This window comes from Nematolebias whitei, chromosome 15 (assembly GCF_014905685.2).
Source record: "Nematolebias whitei isolate Nwh7 chromosome 15, NemWhi1, whole genome shotgun sequence".
In the NCBI taxonomy this organism is placed as follows: Eukaryota; Metazoa; Chordata; class Actinopteri; order Cyprinodontiformes; family Rivulidae; genus Nematolebias; species Nematolebias whitei.
Genome location: NC_056512.1, coordinates 25,208,492 through 25,220,736, shown reverse-complemented (window position 1 = coordinate 25,220,736; position 12,245 = coordinate 25,208,492).

Sequence of the window (12,245 nt, the reverse complement as noted above, 5' to 3'; positions counted from 1 at the left end):
TGCATTAAGCTTTTTAAGCTGTTCTTTTAGATCAGAGCCAAGCCTGGGTTAAAACTATTGTACCATCAGCCTATACAGTATCCCAAGTGATGTTGAGATATTTGGTGTGATGTACAATTGTTTCCGCCTTTTAGGATTCACTTCCCTCTGAGTTTAACTGTGATATAACACATGAGACAAGTCTGGTCAAACCACATTTGGTAAGTGCACACAGTTCCACCCAACAGCTGTCTCCCGTCCTTTCTACTGGTTTGCCTTAACAACATTTTCCCCTCTGTAATCCTGATCTCATCATCATCCATGCACATGTCACTTTCTCTCCCTGCCCTTTACACCTCTGGCTCAGAAAATATGACTCTCCTACCCATGCCCTCTTATTTCACTTCACATTTTGACAAGTTGCCCATCTCTCTCCTGCTCCTCCAGTAATTAATATCCATTTCATTCCCTTCCCTTGTCTCCCCATCCCGTTGCCTTTTTCACGCTCTCGGTTTTTAGATGTATGATTTATGGTTCTAGTGCCGTGACTGAGGCATAAATATTTTACAAGAACCAAATCCTTTCTTTTTTAAAGAAAATAAATAGGAGGTTGGGGAAAATGGAAGACTGAGGAACAGAAAGTGAGAAGTAGATGATACCTGTGATTTTATTTTTCTGGATGTTGTAGTTCATTGTGTACAGTAAGAGACACATGTTCTAGATTTAGCAGACATACAGTATATATTCCATGACCATCCAAAGAAGCAGATTATAAATGACAAACGACTTTTGTTATAATTGTGCTGTCCTTCCATCCCATCCATACCTGTCACAATGACATGCCCTCAATCTGAAACAAAACTCTGTTGTTGGCAGATAAATTTCTACCAGATTTTCAGTGACAACGAATAATGAGATAACGTTCAGTTGAACATCTTGTTGCGGCCACAGGGGAGCTTTATTATGAACAGACATTTCTTTAGTGTTGGACTACATGCAACAGAATACCCAATTAAAAATCCTCAAGGTGGGATGTAATTACTTGTCCTATATACTGTACATGCTCAATCCATTTACTTGAGAAGCACATCCTGCATTTGCATTTATTCTAGTGTTTTCATAGTCAGTCAAAAATGCGCACAAAACTGGATGACTAAAGAAATGAGAAAGTCCATCTTTTTTCTGTGTTTTACTACTGAAAAGGTGAGATGGTGAAGCTTTAGCATGCAACTCTAGAGAGGCAGCAGAGTGACTGACAGTTATTGGGGAGACAGATGATCATGAACCAGAGGAGAACAGATGGGAACAGGGAAAACCACACACACACGCACGTTCCTGTAAACATACTTTTGGGGGATTTTGCATTGACTTCCATTCATTTTCTAAAGCCTAACCCTGACCCTTACCTTAAACCTAACCATTACTAGTACATGCCTAACCCTAACCCATCTGCAATTTCACACCTTAGACCTAACCCCTAACCCCCGACGAGACTTCTCCTTATAGGGACCTGGCTTTGGTCCCATAAAGAGTAGTTGGTTACCACAGTGCAGATTTTTTGTAAAATTGGTCCCTACAAGGTAACCTGAAACAAAAACAGCCTGCCTGCCCACCCCCCACTCCACCCCCACACACACAACTTTTCAAAGAGGTTCAAGCTAATTACTTATCAAGGGCACCTTTAGTAAATGGAAATTATGTGAATGTGTTTGCCCACACGCATTAAAATAGATGATGCTGACTTTGTTGAATTGTCAGTCAGGTAGGTTTATTTCTTGCATACTGTGACTCAACTTAGCTGTAACTATGGAAGAGATCTCCACTGAGACGTCACTGTTTCTGGTCCATTTCTTTTTCACCATCTGAGCCACGGCCACAGATATGCAGATATTTTACCCCATGTCCTCCTGTTTTAGTTTTGTTGGTTTCAGTGAGTCAAAAAGTGTGCGAAATACTGATTGAGACAACTTTAGAAGGGTTTGGTGTTGGTCTATGAAACCAAATGTTTCCTACCTGAATATGTCTGACCACATGACGCTGTGACTAAATTGCAATAAACTGTTTGCTTGTCAAAGAAAATAAAATCTGGTAACTTTTTTTAATGTGGGGGTTAAAAGACATGTCCTGATCATAAATAATACCACGGTTTTTAACATTGGTACTAGAGGCCAGATTAATGTCATCCAGAGGAAATGAAAGACTGCAAAATTTATTCTTAAAACGCTCAGGTCCAAAAAACACACTCTCTGTCTTTTCTGAGGTTAAAACAGAAAATTAAGGGTCATCCATGTTTTTTTGTCATTTAGACATGCTTGTAATCTAACTGATTGGATTCATTGGGTTTCATGGACAGATACAACTGTATATCATTAGCATAACAATGAAAATGTGTCCATGCTGTTTAATATTGGAAAGGAGAACTGAGCAAACTAATTCACAGAGATTAGCCTTTGGTCTATTGATTCCTGATGTTTTGATGTCCTTTTGTTTTCACTAGTAGTGATTTCATGGATTCCATCTATGCATGATCTTGGATGGAGAATCTGATATCCTGTCAGGAAACCAGAAATCACATACAGAACTCCAAGTTCAATAGTCAGTAAAGAGATGATTAAGATCTTGAGGTTCACAAAGTGTACGTTAATTGTTCCTTTTTTTTTTCAAATACAAATTGCGCATTATCAGGAGCTGCAGCGTTCAGTTCCACTGTTTTCTTACCCAACACACATAACAATCCATATTTCAGTGGCAGTTTATGAGCTTCATTTATCTTTCAGTGGTTTTCAGTGAAAATAAAGTTAAAATACAAACTTTTAAAACTATAAAGAGAATAGTACTAGAGAAACTGAGCATTGCAGCCACTTTGAAACAGGTTGACATCCATTCCAGATGTCCATCCAGTGATTAATTTTTGAGAGTTTCAATGAAATATATCAAGTGGTTTATGATTTATAAATTTATACATCAACATACAACTTTGCCTTTCAACAGTTAGTGATAAAAATTATATACTTCTTGTGTATTAATATACAAAAAGTTGGTGGAAAAATAACACCAGTACATGGTGAACAAAGATTCACATGATTCACCAACGAGACTGCAGATCCAACAGAAATTCCTCATTATTGTAATTCAGACTTTAGGTAAATTTCTCCAGCAGCAAGCCATTAAATACTATGACACTAATATGTAGTGATGGGAGCTCCTGTTCTCCATAGGTTCCCAAGTATTTTAATGACTACAACTTTTCATTTGGACAATTTTCTAATATTTTTTTTCTTCCTTTTAGGTCTCTTGAAAAATAAAATCTAAACATGTTAATATTTTTGTGTTTCCTTGTGTATAATAAGAAAACTGCTTTGAGTTGTATGTCTGCAAAGAGTTGCAGTGCATCTGAAATACTTTACAATACTTTGGGGAAAAAAAGTGAACAAACAGCACACTCAGTTAGTGCAAACCGTTGGACTGATCTGAGAGGAGTGATTCAGATCAACAAAACCATTTGTGATTTTCACTTCTAAACCCATTACTTAAACCAGATTAAATCGACTTACTGAACAACCATCTGTATTTAGTTTTAACTAATTTTAACAGCGCCAGATGGCAATATGCCTGCCTGTGTACTTTTTTCTTCCTATTACACGGTCCACCTCACTCTCTCAGACGTGCATGCACACATAGCTACGAGTTGATCCACGCTTCCTCATTGTGCGTTCATTCAAACCAGCCTACATTTTTCTCACCACCTGTTTCACATTGTATCTTCTCTGACCTCAGTGTAGGATGCAGAAATGCATAGCTTGAATTAGAATCTACCAAAGAAGAAAGTGAAAAAGAAGAAGAGGAAAAATGCTGAAAAAAAAGACGTTACCTTCTTCATTAGCACTCATACTCTTCTCTTTTTTTAACATTAATATATTTTCCTTTAACGTATTCAGGAAATTATGATGAACTGTTTGCCATATTTATTCAGAATATTTTGTGCCCAGAGTTTATAGTACCAAAAAACAGATAAGTTATAGGCAGAGTATGAAAACAAATTTAGTTTTATTACAAATAGAATGGAGATCTAGTAAGAGGAAATCTGCGGAAAGGAACAAAAATGCTTAGTATGTCTACCCGAGTTAACAAAAGTGAGTAGAACTTTCTGAGTAGTCTTGATTCTTACAGTCTGATGTATCACAGGGAGGGAGGAGGTAAATGCCAGGATTCCAAAAGGAGAGGTTTAAAACCAGGTGAGTGGTGTGGCGGTCAAAGGAACTTCAGAGAGCAGATGGGCAAGTGATGGCAAAACCGAGCTGTTGCCTTTCTGACTCACAGCCCCTCAGGAGGTGCAGAGAATGAACGGGAGGAAGATGTGACTGCAGGGATCCATGGGAAGGTTAGAATCTGGGAAACACACAAAAGACCCACAAATAAACACTATAGTTGATTTTATTTAAAGACTCATAGAACGTTGAGTGGATGGATGGATGGATGGATGGATGGATGGATGGATGGATGGATGGATGGATGGATTGATTGATTGATTGATTGATTGATTGATTGATTGATTATTGTCCCCAAGGGGAAATTTGTCTTAGACATCAAGCACTACATAGAGCTTCTTCCACAACTAAATACACTACAAACAATAAAATCATGTGAACACAACAATAAAATAAAAATAAAAAAAACATAGTGCTCAATAAACCCATATATTACTCAATAAAAACACATATTGCACATTCCCACATACATTACAGCAAGTAAACGAAACAACAAATCAGATCAGAGCATCAGCAGCATGACAAAAGACTACATGCCTACTTTATTTAACAATCTTATTGATGTAAGGACAAATTAATTTTTAAATCTGTTACGTCTACATGCAGGGATTCTAAACCATTTCAGATGGTAACAGTTTGTACTGTGAAGAGGATGTGAGCGGGGTCAGACAGTACCCTCCGAGCAAGTCTGAGGACAGACTCATCATAAATAGACTGCAGAGAGGGGTTATCAGTTGGTTGTAGGTCTAATCGCCAAGTGATTTTTCAACAGTCCAACAAAAACCTATTGTGCCTTCAGACCTTAAAATCTGAAGTGTGTTGCTAAAAATCAAAAGGAATTGTTTTCAGCTGTGGGAATCATCTCCTAGAACGACCTCTCAATTTCTCTGTGAACTAGGTGGTTAGTAGACAGTTGCAAAAAGCAAGATTCCTGACACTTTTAACACCTTGTATGTTAATTCTGATTTCTGCAACCGAGTAGATCATATAGCTTTCGAGATGACAGCTAGCCATAAGCATCCAAGATCAAAATAATGTGCAGCTGTGTTAAAACTGTTCCAGTCTTAAATATTTCACAGGTTTGTTTTAACACTGTGTTATAAACCAAAAAAGTCCATGCTCAATTATCCAGGTATACAATCCAATAATTTTCAGTCAGGTCATCTGGACAGTTTTTTTTTTTTTTTTTGCTGAAACGTTTCACCTTCCTTCTTTGGTTATGAACCATTTTGACATGACAGTTGATGAGGAAGAGGGCCGGCATCGGAGGAGGAGGCGTGCTAAAGACACCATCTTAGCACCAACGTAACTGGTTTGTTCCACTCTGGAGCAAGCTGTTTGGGGGAAAAATCAGTTTTGTGTTGTTTGTTTCCTTGACTGGTGATGCCTTCCGGATGGAAGGTGAAACGTTTCAGCACAAAAAAAAAAAAAAAGAAACTGTCCAGATGACATGACTGAAAATTGTTGGACTGTTTTATAAACTTTTACCTATAGGCTATCACTTTTACCTTTCACTGTTATTTACAAAGAAAATGTATGGATATTTGCAAACACAGAGAGCAGCTGAAACAGCTAGCTTTAACACATGTGATGCTAGCTGGATCCCTTTATTCAAAATATAGTACTTTGCTAAAAAAAAAAAAAGATGTAGTTGAATTGTCTTATGATGATGACAAACAATTTTGGTCATAGTTCTGCTGAAACTAGCTGTTGGATTCTTAGTGTTTTCCAAATTGAGATCTATATGTCTCAACTAGGGTTGTTTTAAGGACTATCTACTATAGGTACAATGGTAATAGTTTATAAATTTCACACAAAACCCCACTTTAAAAGCATTAAAATTTATTTTTAACTTTTTAATACAACTGTACAATTGTTTTTATCATAACTATCTTTAAGCTCCAATTTACAAAAAAAAAAAAATCAATATTTTAGAAATATTTTGTAATTCCAACTTTGTCTCAATAATCAACAATTTAATCTATTTTTTTTTCCTATTACTAAATCCAACTAATTGTCAAAGTCAAATTTGGTATAAAAATAATAATTAAAAAAACATAGACAGAAAGACACATTTTGAAAATGTATACTCTGACAAGTATGCAGTTCATTCAAGCTTTACATCATTCATCTGAATCAGTAAAACTTGAAAAATGAAATGCAATTGTTCAGAACATGTACAGCTAAAATGTTTACTTTTTATGTTCATGTTTTTTTAAATCAAGTGATTTTTTTTTATTATCTTATTTATTCGAACTACAAGAAAATTTTGCATACTACAAAAGGCTTTACTTTCCAAAAAAAAAAAAAAAGAAAAGAAATGAAAGGAAGGAAGGAAGGAAGGAAAGAAGGAAGAAAACATCTTTGAGAAAACAGGAGCCTGACCTTTCCACATGATTATATTAGGTCCCGTGAGTGAGTGATCAGAGTGTGTAAATCAATGAGGACCTGAACTCTCAGTCAGAAGGTCAGTCGTGAACAAATAAATGTTAAAACCCCGAAGAGGTAAAATGTGATCAGGATGAAATACGCCTTAGTGTGGTGGAGAAAAGACTAGAGAATAATGGTAAGTTTAGGAAGGTTAGAAGGAACTGGCTGGATAGAAAAAAGGACACCAGGATGAAATGCTAAAAGTAATCAGTGGATGGAAAGTACTAGTGCACAAAGATGAGTAAACAGTGGGTAGCAACACACAAAAAAGAACATTTTGTTTGTTTTGTTTTTAACAGAAGTACAAAAAAAAATGTGACAAGCGAAAGGGAGGGGTAAAACAAATAGACTGCAAGAAAATGTTAAACCTGAAATCAGGATTGTTAAGAAAGGCAATTTATCTTTTTGTCAGATGCATTATTCCAGTATTTTATAACCCATAATCTGTCTCCAACCAAAAGGTAAACTGCTTGCCTGTGCATATTGGTATCCACAGCTCCTAGTGCTGCCTCATGGTAGATAAGACAGCACAAAAGGTTTTACAAACTACAAATTGACTTCTTTCATATACTTACGCAGGAAGACATGCTTCATTCTCTTTGCATTAGTGTATGCTAAGAAAATTAAGTCCCTATTGCTTTATATCTTTCCATCAGATTTTACTCAGACGGATAATGTGTATTTGTCAAGAATTTAGCTTACGGCTGATTTGCATGCAAATAGCACGATGTCAGGTTAACACAGCGATTACACAGTGACTTAGCCTGCTTTGCTACTGTGACCCTGCTAAGCCATGCTACCTCTAATAGCTAATAACCGTTTTACAGCTGCTGCCTCCTTGCCTCAAACTGTGCATGGCTAAGTTTATGTAACAACTTTTCCCCATCCTTTTACTGCCTAGAATGTTCTTTTTGCTGCCTCAGTACATCTAACAGGCACAATCTCTGCTTACTCCAGTCAGATTTTGTGTTCCTCTGTCATTTTATCCAGTTTTTCATAGTCTCTTTATCTTTCCCCTTCACCCCCTTTTCACCTATCTCATTCTGCAATCTTTGTCTCTGCATCACTCTCTTCGTCTGTCCTATCTTAATGCCCCTCCACCCCTTCTTAGTATGGGTGTCATGCCACTTCTAGTGCGTGAGCTGAAGCCCAGATGTCTGCTGCTGGAAAATGGGTCATGTTAAGGGAGAAACAGAGAGTGAGAGAAGGAAGATGAGTTGATGAGAGTGAAGGAAAGTAAAAAGAACTCAAGAGAGGGGAGTAAAAGATGCAAAAGATACTTGTTTATTACAATGAGTAGGAAAAACATCTGTGTATGTATAAAGTCAGAGCCTCCTTTAATTTCCATGGTGGAAGATCATCAGCCTGAATGATTGTAAGAGGTATGTGGTCAGGGGCAATTGTAAATGCCCTTGGTGGGTTCTCTCAAGGCATATTGGATCAAGGTGACAGGCCAGACAAAAAGCAATTCCAAAGACTCTTATGGACAAAAAAACCCAAGGATCTCAGTGTCCCTTACCCGGAAGTGGGTTAAGGAGGCCCCACCCTGGAGCTAGGCTTGGGGAGGGGCTAATCGGTGAACATCTGGTAACTGGATCTCTACCCATGGGGCCCAGTTGGGCTCAGCCTGAATGTGCAACATGGGTTTTACTTCCTGTGAGCCCAACCCCTGCAGGAGGGCCCATGCGAGTCAGGTGTATGACTCCATGGGCAGTGGCCAAATGCGGGACATTGGTGCTCTGATCCAAACTTTCCAAAGTTGGCTCACAGGACATGGAATGTAACCTCTCTGGCGAAGAAGGAGCCTGAGCTTGTGTGTGAGGTTGAGATGTACCGACGAGATATAGTTGGGCTCACCACAATGCATGACATGGGCTCGGGAACAAATCTCCTTGAGAGGGTCTGGACCTTATTTCACTCTAGAGTTGCCCATGGTGAGAGGTAGTGAGCTGGTGTGGGTCTACTCTTAGCCTCTCGACTTGGTGCCTGTGTGTTGGAGTTTCCTCCAGTAGATAAAAGGGTAGCTTTCCTGTACGTTTGGATGGGGGACTGGCTCTGACAGTTGTTTGTGTTTATGTACCAAATGGCAGTTCGGAGTATCTGGCATTCTTGGAGTCCTTAGCTAGGGTGCTGGAATGTATGCCAGCTGGGGACTCTTTATTCTGCTGGGACACTTCAATGCCAAAGTGGGTATTGACAGTGTGATGTGTGTGTTTGTGTTTTTTTTTTTTTGGGGGGGGGGGGTGGACTGGGAGGAACAACCTTTCTACTCTGAACTGGAGCAGTGTTCTGTTGTTGGACTTCTGTGCTAGTCATAGTTTGTCCACTACAAACACCATGTTCGAACATAAGGGTATCCATAACTGCACTTGGCACCAGGATGCCCTAGGTCATAGATTGATGATTGACTTTATAGTCATGTCATCTGGATTTTGGTCATTTGTTTTGGACACTTGGGTGAAGAGAGGAGCTCCGCTGTCAACTGATCACCACCTGATAGTGTGTTGGGTCATATGGCAGGGGAAGATGACAAACAGACCCAGTAGACACAAACATGTAGTGAGGGTTTGCTTGGAACCTCTGGCAGAAGAACCCATCAGAGAGATCTTCAACTCACACCTCTGGGAGAGCTTTAACCACATCCCAGCTGAGGTAGGAAACATTGAGTCCGAGTGGGTCTTGTTCCACACCTAAATTGTTAAGGTAGCTGCCTTGAGCTGTGGCTGCAATGTTGTTGGTTAGTCTTGCTGTTGCCATCCACAAACTCGGTGGTGGACACCCCGGGTTAGGGAGGCTGTCAAGCTGAAGGAAGAGTCTTGTCAGGTTTTGCTGGCCAGTGGGACTTGGGAGGCAGCTGAGGAGTACTGGAAGGCCAAATCGGTCTGCAGCCTTGGCTTTTGCTGAGGCAATAGCTCAGATGCGGGAAGAGTTCGGTGAGGCCTTGGATAGAGACTCTCGGTCAGCTCCAAGGAAACTCTGGCAAACCATCAGGCAGCTGAGGAGGGAAAAGCAGCACTTTCCTAACACTGTGTTCAGTGAAGGTGGGGTGCTGTTGACCTCAACCATTGATGTCGTCGTGAGGTGGAAGGAATAATTTTCTGACCTTCTCAATCCTATTTATCCAATTCTAGAATTGTGCCGCTCAAGGTGGCTGAATGGTGGAGTAGCTCTGTTGCATTCATTCTGACATATTTCTTTTGAAAACTTTAATCCTTATTTTTTTCAGGATGTAAATCGCTTTTTTCGGATGATTATTTCCTTTGGTATTGGATGCTGTGCAGCTGTAAGGATTTTTACCAAAACCTTTTTACTTTTGGGACTGATGTATGCATACTCTTGCATACATGCATACAGACACTTTTAGGATCCATGTTTTTAAGTGAAATGTTTTCTTTCTGATTGGACATGACATACTGTATATCACTATATCCTCTACTTATGATTGAATAGAACTTTATTGTCATGGCATCTGAGTACAAAAAAAGTGGGATTGGAAGACATATGTAATATATATGGTCAAATATTAGCATTGCGATTTAAATAAATTTATTGGTGTCAAAAGTTTAGGCTAGTTTATAATTTTCTTAGATTGGCACTATAAAAAGAGCCACGGCCTGTAGATAAGCACACAGGAAGAATAGAAGGATAGTTTAAAAATATTGACATAAAAATCCATACTCTACTTCAGATTTGGTAATTAGCCTCCATCCTCTATCCTTTGCTTACACTTCTTTTCTTCTCACTCTGAAAGGACAGATAGAGGCTGCAGTGGTTCATTTTTTCGCAGGCAGGAAGGCAGACTTGGCAAATTGAATACAGAATCAGCACTTTTCTGCACTGCTTACAAACTACCCATGCTAAGTACCCCAGACAGAGAAAATAAGGAGTACATGGTAAAAGCAAAGAGAAACTAAAAATGCTCCAACACTTTGGGTTTTCATGTGCCATTATGCATGCATTTATAATTAAAACGGGGGGGAATGCATTAAAGCCTTTCAGCAAAAGCTAGTGAATCCAGTGGGGGGAAGTTTTCTCAGCAATTTGAATAAAAATAGCTGCTTGAAGACTTGGAGTTTATACATAAAACAATGCTTGCACCAGTTCTTTACCCTAAGCCTGGTCAAAAGTACAACCTTCATTTGTCATGGCCTAAATCAACATTAAAACATCTTCTTGTTTCAGAACTTCATGGTGAGTGTACCCCAAGTCAGTGGTTCTCAAAATGGGATCCCTGAATGTTTCCTTGACTTATAGAATGAATTACTACTTCTGAGGGAGTCCGAGCTGGGAGCCTCCTAAGCTGGAGGAAGACCTGAGGCCCGCAGCAGCTCGGAAGGCACGTGACAGCTAAATTAAGTGAATGATAAAGGTGGTGCATCACAGCTAAAAGTTTCCTTATTTTAAACCTCAGTATAGAAAGTCTTTGTGTGGACTGAATCAAGTGTAAAATATCCGATGTCCATATGTATCAATGTCGTTTTAAAGTCAGTGAAGATAAAATGTGCTATTTTCTGTGACAAACACAAAATTTTAAATATATGCATCAGGTGTCTTCATACATTATATCTTTCTGTAAAAATAAAAGTTTTACACTTTTGTGTTTTCTTAAACATAGTGCACAAAATATGAACCTTCAGAACATGTACAGTTGGAATGGAAACATGGGTCAATGTCATCCCGGAGGCTCAGTTAATAGAACCCGATCCAGACACATGTTCTCAAGGTAAACTGTTCCATCATCAGTCAAGGGACAAGTCATCAAATGGGTTCATACTTCAAAACTTACCTGCCACCCAGGTTTAAAGTGTATGCTCTTGTAGTGAACTAGGCCTCCGACAACAATCTGTCTCTGAAGACCTTCAGGGGACAGGAACTGTTATTTCATTGATATGAATCCAGAAATACAAATTATCTCATCAAGAGACTATTTAATTGTAACCTGAATTAATCAATTGAAAGAACACTCTTCTTTTTACATTATCATTACTATTTTACTATATCTTGATAATCAAAAAGTGTGTTTAATTCATACCATTTCTAAATGTTGAAGTGAACCACTCATTTAAATCAACTGTGAAACAGTATTAATGATTTTTAAACCTCATTAGACCTTGATCATACAGTTAAATGCCTATGTACGAAATAAGTGCGTTCAATCTGGTCCTCTGGACATTCAAAAAAATAAAAAAATAAAAAAAGGAAAAAAATATAGAAACGTTTCGTCTCTCATCCAAGAGACTTCCTCAGTCTGAGGTGCTGTTTTCAGCTCAGTCTCTTAAATAGCACCTTCTCAGAGTGGATCAACCAGTTTGCTGCTGACAACCAAAACCAGCTGATCACATGCTCAAGAAGGACCATGAGCCTAACAATGGATCATTAGCACACTGATGGCTGTTTACTATTCACAGAGGGCTGAGTGATACTAGCAATCACAGCATTGTAAGAGGGAGACAGTTGAACCCGGAAGCCTCCACCCCTGTTTAACGATGGACGATTTCTTTTCACAAAGATGGCCTCCTTTACTCCTCTCTCAAACCATTGTTCCTCTCTGTCCAGGATGTGAACATC